This window comes from Peromyscus californicus, unplaced genomic scaffold (assembly GCF_007827085.1).
Source record: "Peromyscus californicus insignis strain IS unplaced genomic scaffold, ASM782708v3 Scaffold_10__1_contigs__length_136768540, whole genome shotgun sequence".
Taxonomy (NCBI): Eukaryota; Metazoa; Chordata; class Mammalia; order Rodentia; family Cricetidae; genus Peromyscus; species Peromyscus californicus.
This window is the reverse complement of record NW_026294391.1, coordinates 85,087,127-85,109,472: the sequence shown is the minus strand read 5'-3', so window position 1 is coordinate 85,109,472 and position 22,346 is coordinate 85,087,127.

The following is a 22,346-nucleotide window of genomic DNA, read 5'->3' as shown; positions in this document are numbered from 1 at the left end:
CCCACCTCTCCTTTGCTTCACCCTCCCTTGCCTTCTCCGGTCACTTCCTTATTCCGGATCACTGCTCATCCCAGCTGGGGATGCTGGGCCAGCAAAAAAGCCAGGGCACAGCAGCAACGGGGAGAGAGGCTGCGGGGGAGCAGAAGACCTCTTCCTCTGCCCGCAATGAACTCTGTGAGAACTGGAGAGTAGGAAGCCTCGGGTATCCTTAAGAGTAACAAGGTCAGAAGAGTGGCAGGGGACGGGCATCTCGCTGCAGAAGAGGCAGAAAATCCAGCCAGGCAATGGCCACAGTTGGGGAGACAAGGAAGGGAAGGGTGTTCCTACCCTGATTCAGGAGTCCTGCCCTGCAGAGCTGAGTACCAGTCTTGAAACCCTCAGTGCTGGCGCTCATTCTCAATCTCCCTCTCTAGCTCCATCCCTTTGCCTAGTTGTGCCTGACTGCCCACAGGACCTCTTCTGATACCAGGGTCAGAATAAGACTCCACAAACCCTTTGTTCTGGGTCAGGTTTTTAAAAGTTTCCCCACCATCGGAACATCCTCCCACCACCTCTACGGAAAGCCCTCTCCTTGGACTCCCTGTGCTGTGTAGCATCTACTTGGTTACCCTTAAAGCCCTCCCCTGAGTAAATAAATCCCAGGGAGCAGCTGGCGGACCTCCCACCAGATAAGTGCTCTTGGACAGTCAGCCTACAGTACCTTAATGCTTCCTGGACATATAGGGCGTCTAAGCCACAGGCTGACTAAGCCTTGTCCTTAGCGAGGGCAAGAGCAAGGACAAGGGCAAGGGCAAGAGCAAGAACTCAGAAGGCCTGCCGTGGGTGGAGTCCACAGAATGTACAGGCAGGGCCTAGCTTAATTGCCGACGCTAAGAGGAGGGGGCAGAGTCATGTGACCACCCGAACCCAATGAGCAGCCTTGGGGAGGGTGTTGGGCACACTCAGTCCTGGTTCTGAGGTCTGAGCATCTGTGTGGGAGGACTTGAGCATGCGCCCACATGCAGCTTACCACATGACCATGTGAACAGCAGCCACTGGGTAGCTGAGGCAGTCCTGTGACTGCAAGTCTTATGCCTCATGATGGGTCCACGTACAAATTTGAGCTGCTCCTAATCTGACCTAGGCTACTGATATGGTGCCTAGCAGGGAGGGTAGAGGCAACGAACCTGGAATTCCATCCACAGAAATGAAAATTGAAAAAAAAAAGAAAAGACAAGAACTTAACAAAAATTTAAGGTACTCATGTTCCCAACAGACACCGTAGATGTAGGTCAGCCACAGAAGTTTATTTTCTCCCTGATGGCAACATCCCTGTAAGCTACAGCCATAGCATCCCATAGTATTCAGATGCCTGGGAAGGCTGTATCAGGTCTTAGATAGAATTCTCTCATTTTTCCCTCATACCTAGGAAAATAGCACTTAATACATTCCAGTCAGGGACCTAGGTCTACACCAACATTTCTTTGTAGGATGCACACATGCAGGGGTCAGAGGACATCAATGGATGTCCTGCTCAATTACTCCTGACTTCTATCATGGCTTCTAGTGAGTCAAACTCAGGTGGTCATGTCATAGCAGCAAGTGTTCTTATCCTCTGAGCCACCTTCCCAGCTCTGGGGCCTATTCCTGAAGGAGGGAGGAAACAGTAGCAGAGACCCTCACACCCAAGCAGGATGCAGCCAGCTAGCTCGATGTGAGGTTCACAGCCTTCTGAGAGCTTCTGGCCACAGCTGCAGTTTGCCTGTTCCAGCAAAACTCGGGCTTTTCTGTTGACCATTGCAGTAAGTTCTTAAGATGAAGTCAGGTGAGGAGAGAGTCAAACTTGACTCAGAACTGAGAGTCACGCAGTCCTTTCCCTCCATCTGGACAACTGGAGCAGAGCAGGCTCCCTTTCTGCCTCCATACAGTGGGAGTTTGGACTACAGAGCCCCTGGGAGGGGCAGTGAGGTGCAGACCTAGGAGGAATTCAGTGAAGACCCCTGCAGGTGCAGCCCTCTGGGCAGAAATCTGGGTAAGATGTAGTCTGCAGGAGATGGGAAGGACAGACCGCCTGAAAAGCTAAGACCTGGAGAGCTTTGGGGCGCAAGGCCTTCCATAAGGCATCCCTGGCTGCATAAACAGTATCTACTGCATCTCACACAGTGCCAGCCTTGCGTGGGCTGTCCATGGTTGGAAAGGTGGGGAGACTTGATTGATGCTTTTGGAGGGTGAGTCTGAGTCAGTTTCAGTGCCCTCTTGGGGGAGCACAGGCTGGTGAGTCACATTTCTTTGTACAGAGATGGCAGAGAGGCAGGGGGCGGGAATGGGGAGGCGCAGAAGAAATGCTAAGGCCCAGGACTTCCCATTTGCTTGTCTACCCATATTCCACATGGTTTCCATGGCCACATGAATCCCAGGCAGTCCAATGCAGTGACTTTTTTTTTTTTTTTTGCCTAGGCCACAGGTGGACAGGGATAGAAGCCAGCAGGTTCCTGTCACTCAAAGCCTGTAGCTCATGCTTCTGTGTATTTTGTGAATATCTGCTTCACTGTGAGACCAGCAATGTCTTCACACATAAATAATCCCAGAGAAAAGCTGTCCTGCTGACTCAGCCACTGGGAACAGTGGCCTTATCTTCTCAGCCCGGGGTCCATCACAATAGAGTCACATGTCCTCATAGCTCAGGGACTTTATCCCTGCTCCCAACACCACAGCTACTGCATCCCCTCTCCCTATTCCTTTCATGAACAGTAATGGGAGCCATTTGTATTGAGGTGACTCCAAATTTCCAGAGATGTAGGGGGCCTTGAGGCATCCCACATGAACAAAGGAGCAGTGGGGGAAATGCTCCTCCACCAATCCCATCTGCTAGACTGCACTCTAACCTCAATTCCCTAGACTCTGTGGCCCCACAAGATTACAAGCTCAACCTCCCTCAGCCAGAGGGCTCCCCTCTAGGCCTTTCAGATGAAAGCATTCTCCAAGTACCCTCTCCCTGTCCCAGCCTCTCCCTCCCCTCTGAACTCCTGCCTGCCCCTCCAGCCCCTCATTGCACTGCCCAAGCATCTTCCTGAGGAACTCCTCAATACAAAAGAGAGGCGTGTATAGTTTCCAGCCTTGGGATCCACCCAGACTATACCATGCTCAAGCTGGAATCTGGCTCTGATTATCCCCAGCCATGTACCTAGATGTCCCCAGATGTGCATCTGGATATTCCCAGCTGTCCATCTGGACATTCCCAGTTGTGTATCTGGATATTCCTGGCCATGTACCTGGATATTCCCAGTTTTCTATCTGGATATTCCCAGGTTGTATCATGTATGAATAAAATGGGGTACCTGGCTGAGTATTCCTCATCCCACTGCTACCCTGATCAAGGGATCTATCTGCATGAGGACAGAAGGACAAGGACAAGCCCTGAACAGAGATCATGAGGGCAGGAGACATATCCTGCTGCTGCACAGTGTCAGGCAGGGTGTTTTCCTAAACACTTCCTAAGGGAAGCCTCCCTTGTAGTGGTAAGAAGCAGAGGAAGGGGAGGAAAGATGGCTATTGAACAACCCTCCCAGACAATCTGATGCCATCTTCAGGAGTCCAGCTTGGACTGCTCTCCGAAAAAGATCACAGCCTGGCTTGGTGAGTGTTGATGTTCTCTTTTTGGAAGAAGGGGTTGGGGAGGGTTAGGGGACCCTCACCTAAGTATTCAACCACTCCTCCCAACAAGTTGCATGCATTCTTGCCCTAATTTCAGTGTCCTCTGGATCTCTTGACAGGCCTAGAGTATATAGCTGGGGAAGGATGAGAGGAGAGGACTCCACTATACAGACTTGTCGGGGAGTCTTCATGCATACTGGGTATAGACCTTCCAGTGTGGCTGCTTTAAAGTCACTCATGCTCCTGGATGTAACCCCTCAGCCTCTGTTCTGTAAGTGAGACTAATAAACTCCTTGGTTCCCCAGAGTGAACTTTGGTGGAATCACACCTTAGTTTGTCATTGGGACTGTGGGAGGAGGGGTTAGATGTTGTTTATATCACTCCAAGGGGAGGAATCTTGGCAAAAATGGCTCAGGACACAGAGATGGCACACAACTCAGAACACTCAGTACAACACACATTATTCAACACATATAGAACATATACCTCTCAACATCCATATTACAACCCACAGCATATACCATTAAATATAGACACAGAAAATATTGATACCACACATACATCATACAACAGAGCACACACCATTCTATGCACACATATTGTATACATTGCTCAACAAATAGCATTCTCACAACACACAACACAATTGATAACATGTGTGTTCATACACACAATGCACTTCATACACAAATATGACAAACACAACACAGATACATATGATGGACACACAACAAAATCCATTTAACACAGAACACACATATGTAGGCAGAGCTCTTGGTGTGGAGACAGTGGTGGTGGGTAGACCACCTCCAGAGGATGCTTTACCCGAGGAGGCTGCAGATATTAGCTGTTGCCCACGCTCTCTTACATCAATTACAGACAAGCAAGCAGAGTGCAGGATTTCTCCAGACACAACACAATATTATCCCAGGGGAGTTCCTAGAAAGAGAACAGACGGTCTGGCAGAAGGATAAATGTGAAGGAGGAATAAATATGCATTTGGATGTGGATGAGTGGGAAATGGGTAGAAAGATGGATTAATGTGTGGATAGATGGGTGAGTGGGGAGATATGTGGATAGTTTGATGAATGGGTAAGTGAGTGTATGGTTTAAGGAAGGAGTGAGTGTATGGGTAGGCAGGTTGGCTGGGACATGAAAGATAAGTGTTTTGTGAGTAAGGAGATGCTTGATAATGAGTCCATCAAAGGCCTAAACTGGGGCAAACATACATTTGCCCATCATAACACAGTGTGAACAATGAACAGGGACCAGTTTATGAAGCCTGGGTTGTGATGGCCAGCTGTCAGAGCACACCCTGCTAGAGACAGACAGGAGGAAGTAGAAAGACAGAGTGGATGAAACTCACTTGCTCATTTTCATGCATGTAGTTATGTGTGTGTGTCAGAGTTTGTATATGATTCTGACTGTGTCTGTATATCAATGTGTTGGAATGGAGGCTGGTTTATTGTCTTGTGGGTGTTTCTATGCCTGTAGGGAAGTTCATTTGTTTGCCTGTGTGGATGTCATTGTGAGAGTGTTTGGCTATATGTCTGTGCATCTGCATGTATCTGTGTATTTTTCCCCACCACATTTCATGTGTAGGACTTCTTGCTTTATTTCCTCCTTAGTCCCTGCCAGTGATGGACTACTTAATGTTTATTAATTACCTCCAGGGACAAAGGTTGGGAGAGCTCTGAGTTTTACACCTGATGATTCCCAGAGAACATATCCACATTGATAGATTTTGAAATGCATTATAACTAACCAGTGTTGGTGACGGTTAGGTGTATACAGACAGCTTGCTAGAGCTAGCTCCAGGGCACCTCAGCCTGGGTTTGATTCCTTACTTGACAAAGCTCCCATGATCTCATTCTACCTTAGTTACCTGATTCAGAGGAGCTACCTGGGTGGCCTGTGGGTTGCTGTCCTGTGGTGGGTTGAATGAGAATGGCCTCAAAGGGTCATGTACTTGAGTGCTTGGTCCCCAGTTGATGGACTGTCCCCTACAAAGGATTAGGGGGTGTGGCCTTGTTTAGGGAAGTGTGTCACTGGGGGTGAACTTGAGGTTTCTAAAGCCAATGCCATTCCCAGTCTCCCTCTCTGTCTGCTGCTTGTGGATAAGATGGACTCTCCCAGCTTCTACTCCAGCCCCATACCTGTCTGCTTGACGCCATGCTCCTCACCATGATGGGCATGGACTCAGCCCCTAAACTATAAACAAGTCTCCAATTAACTGCTTTCTTTTATAAATGTTTGCCTTGCTTAGGGTGTCTCCTCACAGCAAAAGAAAAGTAACTAAGACACTTGCCCCTGCCTGTGTAGTCAAGACTTGCCTAGAGAATTCTTCCTAGCCCTTCTGACTAACTGAACGGCAAAATTCTGAGGGGGGGAATCAAAGGGCAAGGCAAGACTCTGCATGCAGTTAAATGGCCTGGGGCTCCCCAAGGTTTGTGCTGGACCCAGGTCCAGGAAGTGACTCTGCCCTTTGGACATGGTGACCAGGTGTCTTAGTTTCTTTTCCCGTCGCTGTGATAATACACCCTGACGAAAGCAGCTTAAAGCAGAAAGGGTTATTTTCGGCTCGGCATTCCAGGTTACAGTTCATCACAGTGGGGGAATGACAGTTGCAGGAACTTTGGGAGTTAGTCACTTCACTTCCTTAATCAGGAGCAGGGAGCAATGAGTATAGCCACTGCTCAGTTCCATTTCTTCAGGTATACGAACCAGGATCCCCTGTCTAAGGGAATGCTACTGCCTACAATTGAGATGATTCTTCCCACATCAATGAATGTAATCAAGATAATACCCCATTGACATTCAGGGCTCATTTCCCAGGTGATTCAAGAATCTGTCAAGGTGACAGAATTAGCACTACCCAGAACACCAAGCAATCTCCACCCTCCATGCCACCTCCAGGAAGCCCTCCTGGCTGAACCAGCCCCTCACAGAAAACAGTACAATTGCCCCGAAGATTTCCATTCAATATGAAATATATGGGCTCAGCAGACCCAGCAACGGTGACAAAATTCATTCATCCATTCTAAAAACTGAATCTTTTCTTCCCCTCTGTGTCCATGATTATGCTAGAAGCCGAGAACCCAGGGACAGTGGTATAGCTTGGCTTAACTGGACGTTTCCTAAATGCACCCCCGACTCTACAAACACTGGTTCCTTCAGAATACTATGCCCTGAACTCTGCTTGGGCCCTGCTAGTAGATATGGTCACATAGGCACATGCTAGTACTTCTAATTAGTTAGAGATTTTTATTGCTGTGAAGACACATCATGACCTAGGCAACTCTTACAAAGAAAATATTTAATTGAGGGGATGACTTACAGTTTCAGAGGGTCATGAAGGGGAGCATAACAGCATGCAGGCAGACGTGGTGCTGTTGCTGAGAGTGCTATGTCTCGCAGGCAACAGGAAGTTGACTGACTGAGAAAAAAAGTCCTCAAACCCTGCCCCCGTAGTGACACACTTCCTCCAACAAGGCCACACCTCCTAACAGTGCCACTCCCTTTGGGGGTCATTTTTTTCCAACCACCACAACACCCCTCCCAGCAAGAGCTGAGTTTTTTATCCCCCACAGTCCAAATCAAGTGGGCCCAAGCTCCCCTGTATCTCCTTGGTCAGTGAGTGCACTAGTCCTACAGGGAATTCTATCTAATGAGGAGAGCCTTTGCAGTACCCATTCATCTCCCTCTGACTCTCTTGCCCTCTCACACACAGGGACACAGAGCAGGGATCTCGGGCCCTCTTCCTTGTTCTCTTATCAGATCTCTGCTTTCAGCAGGGAGGCAGAAATGGCCAGGCCTGAGGCATATGGGCCTAGGACGTGGTGGCCCCAGGGACTACCCCGAGTAATGTAATGAGATTGACTTCACATCATATGTCTAGCATGGTCAGAGTGCACTGGCCTTCCCCTCCCAGGGAGTATCTCACCACCTGTACATGCTTCGCTGCAGGCTCTGCTCTGACCAGTCTCCTAAAGCCAGCTCCATGGCATCTCCCCTATCCAACACTAGTGCCCTAGGTAGCCACCCTATCCTGAGGAGGCATGGTCTCAAAATAGCTCTTCATAGGGCCTTCATGGCTCCCTGCTGTCTTCAGGACAATGTCCAGAACACTAAATTTCTATCCTGGGCCTACTCTGCCTCTCTTCTGACTGCCCAGACCTGTCACCCCCTCCCAGGCAAGCTCTAGAACTGCAGGGAGCTTCCTGTCCCTTGGAATGTCAGACTGGCCGTCTTCACTCATCAGTTCATCCCTCAGTAAAATCATTTTCAGTCTCGTTTCTTTTCCTTTATCCCTCCCATATTATGTACCCTTAGCATGCAGGAAGTGTTAAAGTAGCAGACAGCAGCCTCTGCGAACAGGCAGAGTGTCCAGTGACAGAGACACCCAGACAAAAGGAGAAAAAGGGCAGGCCATATACAGACAAGGGATGGCGAGGGGCAGAGGGGTGGAACAGGCCATTCTGGCTGGTTGCTAGTGGTTCCAGGGGACAGCTCTTGTCGGTTCAACAGCAGAACCAAAGGGACTCGACAGAGAAGGTTGTGAGCCAGGCAGCAAGTACAAAGGCCCAGAGCAGCACTTTAGTGCAAGGCCTCAGAAGAGTCAGTGTAGCTAATGAGGGAGGGAGGTGGTGCTGCAGAAGTCATGCTCAGAACATGACAGGCTGCCTGGCAACAGCCTTGCGGACAGATTGAGAGAACTCAGGCATTTCAGGAAGTGACTAGTGGTGCCTGGCACAGAATAATTCCTCCATGCGTATACTTGCGAAGATGCCACGCACTGCCCCTCCAAACTTCAAACAGCAAACAGTTATCAAATCCTACTGAAACTTTCCTCACAAGCCCACTTTACAGACAAAGAGCTGAAGCACAGGGAGGTGAAGTAACCTGCTCAGGACACCATACAGGTCAAAGGTGACTGGTTCTAGTTCTACCTGTCACCCCAGCACCACCCATAACTGTATTCCCCATGAACAGTGACTTTCTTCTACAGCAGGGACTTGGTTTGGTACTGGGTGAGAGCACAGCATCCCCAAATGCTCAGACACTTGCCAGGACATGGCTGGGCAGAGGAGTCAAACGTGTCCTTATAAACTTCGATGTTGTAGGACTCACCTACCTATCCAGGCACTCACCCGTTCCTTATCCATACCCAGCCATTCACACATTAACTCACTCACTCACTCGTCATTCAATAAATGCACTGTAGGCAGACTTATTACTTGAGCTTAGCCAAAGATGCTGGAAAGTATCACTCATGTCCTCAGGGAGGAGTCTTCAGACAAAGACAACTGGGAGAGAATCACAAGGCTGGCCTAACTCAAAGGAGGCATCTCTTCTGGACATGGCTCCCAGGGTACTCCACTCCTGGGTGGGGTGACCCCTCTACTTTTCAGGCCACTGATTCCATTCCTCTCTCAGGTGTCTCTGGGATACTACAGACCCTGTAATCACCCCTTTTTCCATGCTTCCAAAGGGAAGATGGGGCTGGATGACACGACCTCACAAATTCATGTACACTGATGTCATGAATCCAACTGGTGTGCCTGCCTCACCTAGAACCTGAGGCTCTTCCGGACACTGTACCCCAGAGGCCTCCATACAGGCAGGAACCATTTGGAGTACCTGTAGCCCCACAGGAAGATAAGAACAGTCAAGTAGACTGGGGCCAAGTTCATCTGAGCAACAGAGTTCCAGACACTGTATGTATGAGAAGGTCAAAGGGAACTCCACCTCACTGAGTTTGTAGACATGTCAGGGGCCTGCCCAAATGTGCCAGTGGTAATGGTAATAAGGCAATGTCTGGAGTGGTCACTGGACCCAATGATGCTTGGCACTTCTATCCTAGGAGTCTCTTGGCTTTGTATAATTCTGGAAGATCTGTGTGGTTCACACACCATACCCATGGTGGATAGACCTAGAGTCCCATTTAAATGGACTTCAAGATCCATGTATCTAGGGAACTAAGAGCTCCTGACTTCTGCCCAGGAAGGGCAATGGAGAATGGGAGGCCCAGAAGTAAGTGATTGACAATATGGACGTAGAGGGTAGCTGGGGGGGGGGGGTGTGCAGCAAGGCTGGACGCTGAGCAATCTGTCTCATAACCTAGGAATGCTCAGACTGCTCTCCAAACAAGGGTGCAGAGCAGAGGGTATGGCTTGATGCTGGGCATAAATCCACCGGAGATCCCTTAATCCCATCAATTCCCACAGACCATTTTTTTGCATTCCTCAGACATGACCTGATGGCCTAGACCTCCAACCAGAAAGAAGTTGAAAACATGGAGTTAGGACCTCATTTTGAACTTCTGAGTCCTGATCACACCCGAGAATCTAGGTTTGTGTACTCGAGATGCACACATCATTCTTCAATGTAGCCAGTGAGCCAGAGACTTGACAGAACATACTGCCTGGCACCAGCAGCTGTTTTACGAGTCTTTTGTCCACAAAGAAGAGCAGCTTCCAAAGTACAGCCCAGGTACATGGCGCCTGGTTACTGTGGGTGAAGAATAGGGCAAGTGCTGGAAAGGAATCTCAGAGTTCGCATGTGGGGCAGAATCTGCAAATTGCACTGTCCCCGCAGAGCCTCAGTGAAGACTCTTCTTGGCATGGTCCAAACATGTCATCCTGATTCATATGCTGCAACTTCTTTCAATGCTCTGATCACTTCCAGTGACACCTCCTACATGGAGGTCCAAGTCTTTTGATCACAGACATCAGAGATGAAGTGGCAAATAGAAAAACTCACACACACACACACACACACACACACACACACACACACACACACACACACACCATGGTTCTGTTGCCATGCATCAGATAGAATTTGAGATGGAAATTCAAGCTCATTGAGTAGTGGTTCCCCAGGACTGAAAGTCCCATTTGCTTCCCAGAGTTGTTCGAGAGTCACTTGAGATAAAAGATCACCTGGTCAAAAGGAAACTCAGACCAACTAAGAGCATCTTCAGGACTGGGAAGATATGCCAGTCTTCTGAGAAGGAGGCACTAAGGCCTGCACCAGCCCCACCAGCTGCCAGCGGGTACCATTCACCTTACTCCATGTATTTTTAATGTTTTAAATTTTTTAAATTTTATGCATATGGGTGTTTGGCCATGGGTTTCAGACTGGGTTTACAGTGTCACACATACAATTCCTCCTGTGAAGTGGTTCACAAATCATTTATACCACAGGCCCTAAGGCTCAGGGAATACTGGGGAGGGAGGGGAGAGAATGTCAGAGATGTGAAACCATCTTCAGGTCATCACACAGCCGTTTGGAACATGATCTCCCAGTAGCTGTGGTTGCCTGCACTGGACCTGCACAATGCTAGCCCAGGCTACAGCAAATCACAGATTGAGGAAGGGCTCAGGGAGGCTCTACCCTTCACTGGTGAACTTCGGCCAACTGACAGATTCTGGTAATGGGCAGTCATTGACTTGAGCTGTGTGTCAGAAAGTGAGCCCACCAGGTATTAATGGATAGCTCCAATACCCACGACACAAACTGTCCTGATCAAAATTAGAGAGTTTGTCCCAAAGCAATACAAAAGTGCACGAATGTGTGAAAGAGACCTGTAAGGACGAAGGGGGAGTAAAAGAGTTGTGGGGATAAGAGAGGGTGGGATTGAAAGCAAATAGAATGTACTGTAAACCTGGATGAAACTGTCAAAGAACAAATTTAACCACTAAAAGTTTGGATTTAAAAATTCTAGAATGAGAGCTAGAAGAGTTGTTTGAATCCCATTTGAGCATCAACTTCCTGGAGAGGACCTCTGCCACAGAAGGCTTAGTCTGCAAAGGGCCTGGGAAAGAACCACAGATGCCCAGGCTACACACATATCCCAGCCACCTCCTTAGAGCTTGCCTGCAACCCAGTCATCGGACTTCTGCAGAACATCTGGAGCGCAGCCTTTTAGTCTCCATGACCCAGAGCCTCCAAAGCCCTGCAAATAGCCCCATAGCTGTCACTGAGGATCTGCAGGCCCAGTCTCAGCAAACAGTTCCACAGGGGACATCTGTATGCTTTCCCCAGTTTGCCTGGACAATAGTCACAAAAGCTGCTCAATGCTCAGCAAAGAAACTCCCATTTCAAAGGAACAGGAACTCACAGCATTTACTGAAGACCCATGTGCCAGAGACTGAGCAAACACTGGCTCCTTTCCCTTGGAGAGGCATTCCAATTTCCTGGGGGACAGTTAGGGAGCAAGTGGGCAGCAGCTACCTCCCTTACCTGCATTCTGATCAGAGGTGCGGCTGTAGCTGCCACAGGCCCTCCAGTTTAGGGCTTGCTCTTCAGGGAGGAAGGAGATGGCAACAGACCATCAAAGGCAGGCAGGATGCAGCCAGGGATCTCCTAGGACCTCACTCCAAAACAGTGGCCTTCTAGAAAACTCTTTTAACAGAGAAAAACTCTTGAATGGAGACAGTCAAGAGCTTTGAACAAGTGAAACATCATTCTACCTTCTGAACACATCCAAAGGGAATGAAGTGCAAATGGTCCACAAAAAACACACACTTTCAGCATGTCATTTCACTTGCAATGGAGTTTTAAGGACGAGTTTCTTGCACTTCTGGTTTGGAGAAACCAAGAATGCACTAGAAACCCTGCCGCAGAAGATCAGAGGGTGCTGCTGCTGTGGGTACATGCTGGACATAAATTACATTGATTCTGATATGAGAACCAAGCCTGGGGCATGAGAATGGTATACAGACTAAGGAGGGCATCTTGGGACCCTGGGGAGTGAAGGACTTTAATAAATGGCACTATTATCAAGCAAACATATCTGGACTACATCAGGAGGGAATCTGAAAGGACTATTTGAAGGGATCATTGCAGTGGGGAGGGGCGATTGCTTACTGGAGGGGCAACTAATAAGGTGAGAAGAGACTGCTGTAGCAGAAAAAGGACATTGTAGTGGGAAGGTACAGCAGTGTGTGTCGTGTGGTATCAGTGGCCTAGGCCTGTGATGTGACCCTGAGTTCCATGGGCTTCTCAGGTTTGGACAGTTTCCCCATGATAGGCAGAAGTGAGGGTAGTTAAAAGGAGCGGTGTGTGGAGATCAGCAACAGGGATTTAGGGAGAGTATGGAAGCAGGAAATGCTTCCAGTGGGCCCCCTCTCAAGGCCTAGAAGGAGAGATGGCTCAGAGTTCGGCTCACAGGCATTTTCTTCTGATGACTCAGTGGGGAAGAGATCTTCAGGTTAGCTTCAGGGAATCCAAGTGGAAGTCTATGGAGGGTGGAGGGTCTCAGGCTAGTACTGTGCCAGATGAAAAGGGTTAACATTCTGCTGTAAGTCGCAAGGGAGTCTTTGCAGTGAGTTGATTCTAGAACACAGGGTAATGATAGCATAACCTTTCCTGTTTTCCCAGGAGTCCTGGGTGCAGGTCAAGTCTAATATACTGGAAAAGCTACATAGGTCTCTGAAAAAGAAAAATGGATCTGAATTTGTTGGCTAATCTCAAAACAAATCACAACAGGTTACAGATTGTATACAGCAAATGAAACTACAGACTGACTTGAAGAATTTGTAATGGAGGCAGGTCCTTTTAACCTAAGAGGCAGAAAGGTTTCTATATATGGCACAAAAGCCAGAGCCCATAAAGGAAAATGGTGGGAGCAGTGACATGTGTATTTATTTTCATTCACAGAAATTTGAGAATGTGGCAGAAAGGAAATTAAAAGGTTAAGACAGTCCATAGGCAAGGAGAGGATGTCTACTGTTCATATCACAAAGAAGGCTGCTTGCTATTCCTGATATATAACAAAGCTGGGAACCAGATACAAATCTGATAGAGGAGATGTGGTGACACATGCCTGTAATAGCAACACTTCAAAACTGAGGCAAGATACCAAGAATTGCTAGGTAGCTTGGACGGCAGTGTGACCTTGTGTCAAAGGAAACTGCCAGGAAAATGGGAACACACAAGCAGCCAAGAGTCAGGAAGATAAACACAGAAAATCAGATTGCCCCCAAATGCATCCAACAGGCCAACCCAGTCTCTAGGAAGACAAATATATATTCCAGGTGCTGGAAAGTGGCATTCTTCCCATATGGTCATTCTACCCCAAGGCTGGTCCACTCTGCATATCTGTGTGGAGGAGTGTCCCCTCACCGATGCACAGAGTATGTGCAATAATGGCACAGCTCCCATGGAACACAGACAGTACTCTGCTACAAGCAGTGCTCAAGATAGAACCGAAGGGCAGATGTAGAGTTCTTTCGGCCATGCCCTCTCAACATTCCCCGAGGTGGAGATCCTGAATGTTCCTACTGGTGTCATTAGTGATAGTATAATGTTGATGTCTCCACGGTCATTGATCAGGCACTAGCTGGTTTAACCGAGAGTCAGCCACACAGTGTGGCATTGTGCAGTCATCAGAAAGCACTAGATGGCTCACTATGTTCCTCTCTGTTGCGCCTACTAGAATGTGTTGTTTAAGAATTCTCAGCAACCTTCAGTCACTGGAGAAAAGCTCTGTGATGACAGTTAGGGTATTCACTGATCTAGTCACTGGGGTAAGCCAGTTCAGTTCAGGCACCCTCTCCATCCCTGGTGTATGAGCAGGCTTTTTGGAGCCCACTACCTATGATGGGACACCTTGCGCAGCCTTGAGGTGGGGATGAGGGGTGGGGGTGGGTTTGGACTTGCCTCTACTGGATGTGCCTCCCCATGGGAGGCCTTGCCTTCTAGGGGGGGAGTGGGTGTGGGTTGGGAGGGGGAGGCTGGGAGGCCTGGAGGAGGGAAGAGGGGATCTTTGGTGTGTAAAATGAATGGAAAAATATTCTTAATAAAAAAAGAATTCTCAGCAACCTAAAAGTGAATATACCATGTGACCATGACCCAGCTATTCCACTCCTTGGTAGGCATCTGCCCAAAGGAGTCAATACCCTACTCCACAGATATTTTCTGAGCCATGTTCATCACCACTTGATAGTTAAGATGTGGTAACATCCTTAATGTCCTTCAACAGATAATAGATGATGATAATTTGGTACTTGTACACAACAGAATACTATTCAGTTATAAAGAAAAAGGAAACCATGAAATGTGCAGCCAAATGGTTTGAACTAGAAAATATATTGGGTGTGGTAACCCAGACCTACAAATAACAATGCCACATATTCCCATTTATCTCTAGATCTTCAGATTTGAGTACATATCTTAGAGTAACCACAAAAACCATCAGAGTATAAAGGGACCATAGGGGCTTAACATGATACAGGTGACATGAAGAGGGAAATGGAAAAATGGGGTGGGCTTACAGAGGGAGGATAAATAGCAATAAGGATATTTGAAATATCCATGGTGAACTTATTATTATATATTTACATAAAATACATATAAACAAATATAGATAATAAAATGATGCCAATAGGGGATGATAATGCCTCCCCCAAGAGCCATAGACTATTGAAAAATAAATCCACAGTACCAGGCATGAGAAACCTCCTTTTGAGTTGTAACTCAGAGGAGTCCAAGAGAACACCCCAAACATTATAAGCCACTGCTATTGCCCTTGGTTGCCTCCCAGAATTTGAAGATAAGTCCATATTGCTGAAGACACCAGGCATTTTGACATTTGGCCGGGAGGGCTCAAGCTAGATGTGACCTTCAAAGCCTTCTGATACATGGTATCAGAAGCTGCTGTGCAAGTAGCCAAGGGAGGCGAGCCTTCAACAGTCCCACCAGCTGTGTTGCCCATGAATCGTAACAATGAGCAGCCAACTCCTAAATGTGCAACAGTGGCACTAAAATCCTGGGGAGAAGCAACATCTCTCTAACTGGACTTAAGGCCTGACCACCAGGAGGTAAATCATGCCTGGTACTATAGACCTAGCCTGTGTCTAGTAAGGCCATGGATCACACAGGAGAATATACTACAGTCTCTTCCTTAAACCACTATAAATCCTCACTGCTTTCTGAATACTTATACCCAGAGACACATGTTGATCTCACTCCCCCCAACACACACCAAAAATAGCTTCTTTTCAGGTGGTGAGCGGCTACAGAGATGGCTGCGTGGTTCTGTGCACTGGCTGCTCTTCCAGAAGATCTGGATTCAATTCCTGGGCTCCCATGTATTGGCCAACTGTCTGCAATTCCTGTTCCAGGGGATCCGATGCCCTCTTCTGGCATCTGCTGGAACTGTATGCACATGCACAGGGTACAGAGACCTTGGTGCAGGCAAAACACTCACACACACACAGACACACAGACACACACACACACACACACACACACACACACAGACACACACACACACACACACCAAAGAACACAAAAACTAACATAATTTAAAAATGAAGTTTCTTTTTTCATCAGTCAGAGATCAGACAGAAAGCCATAATAGTCAACCTTCAGAGAAGAACTGATTGTGGGTCCTAGCCCCAATGGATACATCCACAACACAGTCTAGGCACAGAGAACACAGTAGGAGAGTGGGTGGAGGTATCGTTAAGAGGCCAGGAAAGTCTGGTGCAAGATTGGGCCTTCTATATATGTCGGAAGTTACACTCATGATATCACAAAATATGGCTGTTTAAGTGAGGCTTGAAGAATGGCAACACCAGCTGACATGCCAACATGGATGGGGGAAATCTCACAGGGCTCCACCACCAGATGCAGAGCTACAGGTAATTAAAGACCGCTAACGGAGGGATAATTAGTCTTCCCCAGGGATGAGCTCCCTAAACAGTTATCCAACACCAACTGGCGAGCCATAAAAACATATACGTACAAGCAACACTAAAAGACTCAGCAGGCAAGAGGCTATGAATTTTTAGAGAGAACAGGGGTGACATGAAGTTGGAGAGAGGAGAGGGGGTGGTGTAATTATATTTCAATTAAAATTTTGGAAGAAATAAGTACAGGCAGCCGAGCCAGGCTAGAGAACACAACCTTTTGTGAAAGAGAAAATACGTACTTAATTTGAGACTTCTACCATGAGGTCACAGACAGTGGCAGCCCCTACCCAAACTAGCCGTTAATCACTGACAAAGACATGAAGCACTTTGCAGGCAGCAGATGACAAGGAGCATGGGATTGTCCCGAAGGGACGCATGCTCTCTCCTCCGTTTCTGCCTGCAAGAGCTTCAGGACGACTAGATGGAGAAGGCTGGTCTCTTTCAGGTTTCTTGGGGAGACTGAAGTAGCTATATTCTTTGGGGGCAGAGAATAGAGGCTACACAAAGTGGGGATACAGAAAGTGGGAATGCCTTGAGACCTCTCAGCTCTCCTATGTAGTGGCAGCCATCTTGCGTCTCCAGAGAACAACCCCTGATGTTCCATGGTGCTGAGAATTGCCTACATCTCAGGCAGCAAAGAGGAAAACAGTCTGGAAGTTGTTGGCACTCACCCAGAAAGCTGGGCAGGAACAGGAGACCTCTAGCCTCCAGAGCAAAGGACACTACATATTCATCCCAACCAGGCTTAAAACTGAACCTGTGGAGAACCAAGCTCACCCAACAGCCTGAGAACACTTCACCAACTTCTACACGGTACAGAGTAGCACCCACCAACTCTAGTCAGAAAAACTTTCTATGTAGAGAATCAGTAAACTGTGACACATGCAATACACACTAGAGATGTGGGAACCAAGAAACATACAGAGAAGAAACAACTACCAATAGATTCCATACAAAACCAGTGTACAGAAGGCAGAAAACCACACAGCCACAGTACATGACTGGATGGAGACTGTCAGTAGACACATCCAGTATCCTAAAAGGAACAAAACGAGAATGCTACTGGAACGTTCAATATCACCTTAAGAGCTGCGGATGAGACTGCAAATCCAAGAAGCACTGAGGCTGGTGGGAGGCTAGTGGTGAAGTGTTTGCATACCAAGCAGAAGCCATGTATCCATCTGTACAAAAGGGAGAAAGAGCCACTGGACTTAAAAAGTGAAGAGAATTGCAAAGCGTTCCATTGGAAAAGGAGTAAAAAGTGAGATTCTGTCAGTGGAGTTTAGAAGGCTAATGTAAGACATAGAGCAACACCTTTTCTATTGGAGTTCTGGAATTGCAGAAGAGAAAAACTATGAGGAAAGTATGCATATGTTGGGAGGTTTTGTTTGTTTGTTTGTTTGTTTGTTTTCCAAGATAGGGTTTCATTGTGTAGCCCAAGATGGCCTCAACACAGAATCCTCCTGCCATCGTTTTCAGCGATCTGGGATTGGGATTGTAGTCATGTAACACCATGCACAACTGTAGGGAAACTGGGAACTGTTCTCAAAATTTTATTATGTGAGACTTTTATACATTGCATTTTGGGCATATCTACCCCTTGCCGTTCTTGGACCCCTTCCAACCACATCGCAAACATCCTTCTCCAAATGTCCTGTTCTTTTTTTATTTCTTTCTTACAATCCACGGAGTCCTTAGTGCTACACAAATTCTAGTGGGTCTAGGGCTGTGCACTGGAACATGGGCGACTTACCAGGGACTTCATCCCTGAAGATAATTAACTCTGCCTCCCCCAGCAACATCACCATCTGCCAATGGTATCTCAGCTACTGGTGGGACTGAGGATTCCCTCTCCCCTCCAGGCTACAATGCTGACTAGCTTGAGGGTGTGCAGGCAGCCATACATGCTGTGAGTTAATGAATGCAACAGCCCTGTTGTATTTCCTGGGCATTGGGTAGAATGATAAACATATTCCACAGATGCATGAGGAAGGGGCTACAAAAGCATAGCACATTTCATTATCAACTCCGAGAGAGAGAGAGAGAGAGAGAGAGAGAGAGACAGAGAGAGAGAGAGACAGAGAGAGACAGAGAGAGACAGAGAGAGACAGAGAGAGACAGAGAGACAGACAGAGACAGAGAGACAGAGACACACACAGAGAATGAGAGCACTACAGAGGCACGTTGCATGAATTCTGATAGGAGGGTGAAAGCTGGAGGGTTTATGATCTTGCAATTTTGCTTAAAATCTTTTCCAAGATAAGAATTTCCAATGAATTTTCATCAAACACTATACAGGCTAAAATATATACACATAATGTACAGGTATCTATAAGTATATACAGAGATTGCATCTATATGTATATATGGAGAGTGAGAGTCTTTCTCAAGTAAAAGTTGAGAGAATTATTTTCTAGGATGTGAAGGGGCACAAAAGTTTCTAGTGAGATCTGAGCTTGCTTTACTCAGCAGAGCTGCATTAGAGGATCGCTTGACCTTGTGTATGGTTGCCAGGTGGTCGGAAGGGTCTGCACTTGGCTGTGCTAGGGGGAGGTCCTTGCTCCACCCCTTGGCATTCCTTTAAAAGCCCTTTAGAGGAGACAGTAAGGGCTGGTGGACAAGGATCCAGGGCCTCCTGAGGCTATCTTGTGTTTCTGTTTCTCTCCCCTCTATCCTTCTACTCAATGCTCTTATCCCTTTCTCCCCAACAGTCCCTGGGGTAGAAAAAGTGGGAGCTGGTCCCCCACACCAGGAGTCCCAGTTAGCTACAGCTGTCTGTTTAACAAGTCCACAGTAATTTCAGGGAGTCTCAGTTGTGGGATTGCCCAGGTCAGATTGCCCTGTAACCACATCTGTGAGAAATTATCTTGATTACTGATTGATGTGGAGCAGTGTTTCTCAACCTTCCTAATGCTGCGACCCTTTAATACAGTTCCTCAGGTTGTGGTCACCCCAACCACAAAGTATTTTTGTTGCTACTTCATAATTACAATTTTGCTACTGTTATGAGTTGTAATGTAAATATCTGTTATGCAGATTACTTTGGGTTTTTCCAGACTGAGAACTGCTGATGTGGAGGATCCAGCCCACTGGGAATGGTCCCATCACTGCGCTGGTGGTTCTGAGCTGTATAAAATCTGTAGCTGAATGGAGAAGCCATCAACAAGCTGGTTAGCAGCATGACTTCATGTTCTCTGCTTTACTTCCCACCTCTGGGTTCCTTCCTTGAGTCCTGCCCCACCTCCCTTGATGAAGAATTGTGATGCAGGTATATAAGATGAAATAACCACATCCTCCCCAGGCTGGGGTTTGTCAGTGTTTCAACACAACACCAAAAATCAAACCAGAACACCAGAAGATCCCCTCTTCAAGAAATTCTGGAAAAAGTTCTCTAGGCAGAAGGAATATTTAATAGACACTTAGATCTAGTCAAGGAAAGGTCTCTATGGGAAATGGAATAGATGAAGTTAAAATGCTGTGATACTGTAATTTAATTGCACTAAAGGATAATTAAAATTTAAAGAGGCAGTAATGATGACATGTTCTGTTTGTGTCTATTGCAGTTGCTCATCTGGTGGGTCATCTTTTCCAGAGTGTAACTGGGAAGCCTGGGTTCTTCAGGGAGACTCAGCTAGAAGTACAGGTGAAACTATCTCAACTCAGGTAAGATCACCTAGGAGTCCCAGTGCACGAAGAAACTCGCCTAGAAATACAGAACTCAGGGGCACTGCATGCTTGTGCACTGCATGAATTTGTATTCATCAGTGTGCCTCACCTGGAGGGCAGGTGTACCACCAACTCTCACATCACGGGGAAGCTGCACCAGGATGTGCAATCCAGAAGTGCAGGAGGATCAGGCAATAGCCCTTGGATGTGCAAGTGCCAGCTGTCACATGATTTATCAGCCATGCAGGTAAATCAAGGAGTGTCACCTACAGGTGCAGAAGCAGCACCATGATTGACATTACATGTTAGGTGGTCCAGGATGACTTTCTTGGGAGTCCGGTGCAGGAAAGAGGCTCAGCTTGAAGGGCAGATGCACAATCGATGATCACATGGGTTTGAAGTACACCAGGGACAGTCACTTGTGAGTGCAGGTGAATTAGAGACAGTTATTTGGAATTTCAGATGACCAAGAACCCTCAACTGTAAAATCAGTTGCATCACTAATTCTCATCTCTGAGTGCCAGTACACCAGGAAGTTTCTCATGGAGGTATTGGTGCAACAGGAGCCTCACCTGATATGTGAGGTGTGTGCCCCATGCACTCAATGATTAGATGCCATGCAAAGTCACATCTGGAAGTGACTGCACAACCAAGGATCTCAGATTGACCTGAAGTAGCTGTAGTGAGACTCCTGTGAAAAAGCAGGCATGCAGACTGCAACCCACAGCTCCAGAGAGGCTAGCTAACAGGGAAAGACCCTAGGAGGGACACATGGATGACCCAGCAAAAGAGAAAAGGATGAGATCTACATGAGTGGACTGGGTGTGGGGGGATGGCGGAGGTCAAGGAGTGGGGGATGAAAACAGGGAAATGGGAGGGTCGAGCTGGAACAGGGACAGAGTGGGAAGACAGGAAGGGAGATACCATGATAGATGAGAACATCATGGGAAGAGGAAGAGGCAGGGTGCTGGGGAGGCTCTCAGGAGTCCACAAGGTTGACCCCACGTAGGACTGCTGGCAGTGGTCCAGAGGGTGCCTGGACTGGTCTACTCTGGTGACCGGTCTAGTGAATAACCTAACTGTCATCATAGAGTCTTTGTCCAGTGACTGATGGAGGCAGATGCAGAGATCCATGGCCAGGCACCAGGCTGAGCTCCAGGAATCCAATCGATGAGAGAGAGGAGAGATACTGCAGGCTAGGAACGTCGAGATCATGATGGGAAGACGTGCAGAGATGATCGGTCACACTAGAGGAAGCCCATGAACTGTAGACTAGTGGCTGTGGAGCCGCCATGGGACTGGACTAGACCCTATGGATACGGAAGATGGTTGTTTGGCTCGAACTGCTTGGGGGGGGCACCCAGGCAGGGGGATCGGGATCCGTCCCTGGTGCATGGGCAGGTTTTTGGGAATCCGGTGCCCATGGTTTGACACCTTGCGAAGCCTTGGTGCAGTGGGAAGGGGCTTGGACCTGTCTAGGCTCAGTGTGCCGGGCTCTGCTGACTCCCTATGGGAGACCTTGATTTGGGGGATGTGGGGATGTGGGGTGGCTTGGGAGAAAGGGCTTGGAGATGGGAGGAGGGAGGAGGGAGATCTGTGGGTGGTATGTAGAGTGAGTAGAAAATTTCTTAATAAAGAAAAATGAAAAAGCAGGCGTGACAATGTGACACATCAGGTCTACTGAGGTGACTTGGTCTCTGGAAAGCAGGTATAACATAATGAACTATATTTGCATCAGAGAAGTCTCTCCTGTATGTTAAGTTGCAACATGCTGTTTAATCTGAGAGTTTACCAGCACAAGGGGGTACTCCGTTTGAAGTGTGTGTGTGTACCAGGGAATATCACCTAGACGTGAAGGTGCACCAGAGTCTCATGTGAAAGTTCAAGAGCAGTGCAGGCATGACAGCGAGATTCAATGCAGGTGCAACAGAAAGTCTGATTCCAGAGGCCTGGTACATGAGGGTGTGACGCCTAGATGTGCATGTGAACTTGGGATGCTCAGATCAGCGTGTATTAACGACAGTACGGCTCATCTAGAAGAGCAGGTACATCAGGGTGTTTGATCTGAAGCTTAAGATTTACCAGGGAGACTCACCTTAGAGCAAAGGCACAACAAGGTGCCAGGCCTGAAAGGGCAGATGCAGTAAAGAGTCACGTTCCTCCTGACAATGCATGTGCACCAGGAAGTCTCACATGGAGGTACAGTTGTACCAGGTAATCTTATCTGGAAATGCATATCCACCAGAGAATTTCCTCTAGAAAGCCGAGATGGGCCAGGGGACCGAGATGCAGAGGCACATCAGAGAGACACACGGGATTTCCGATGCATAAATGAGTCTAACC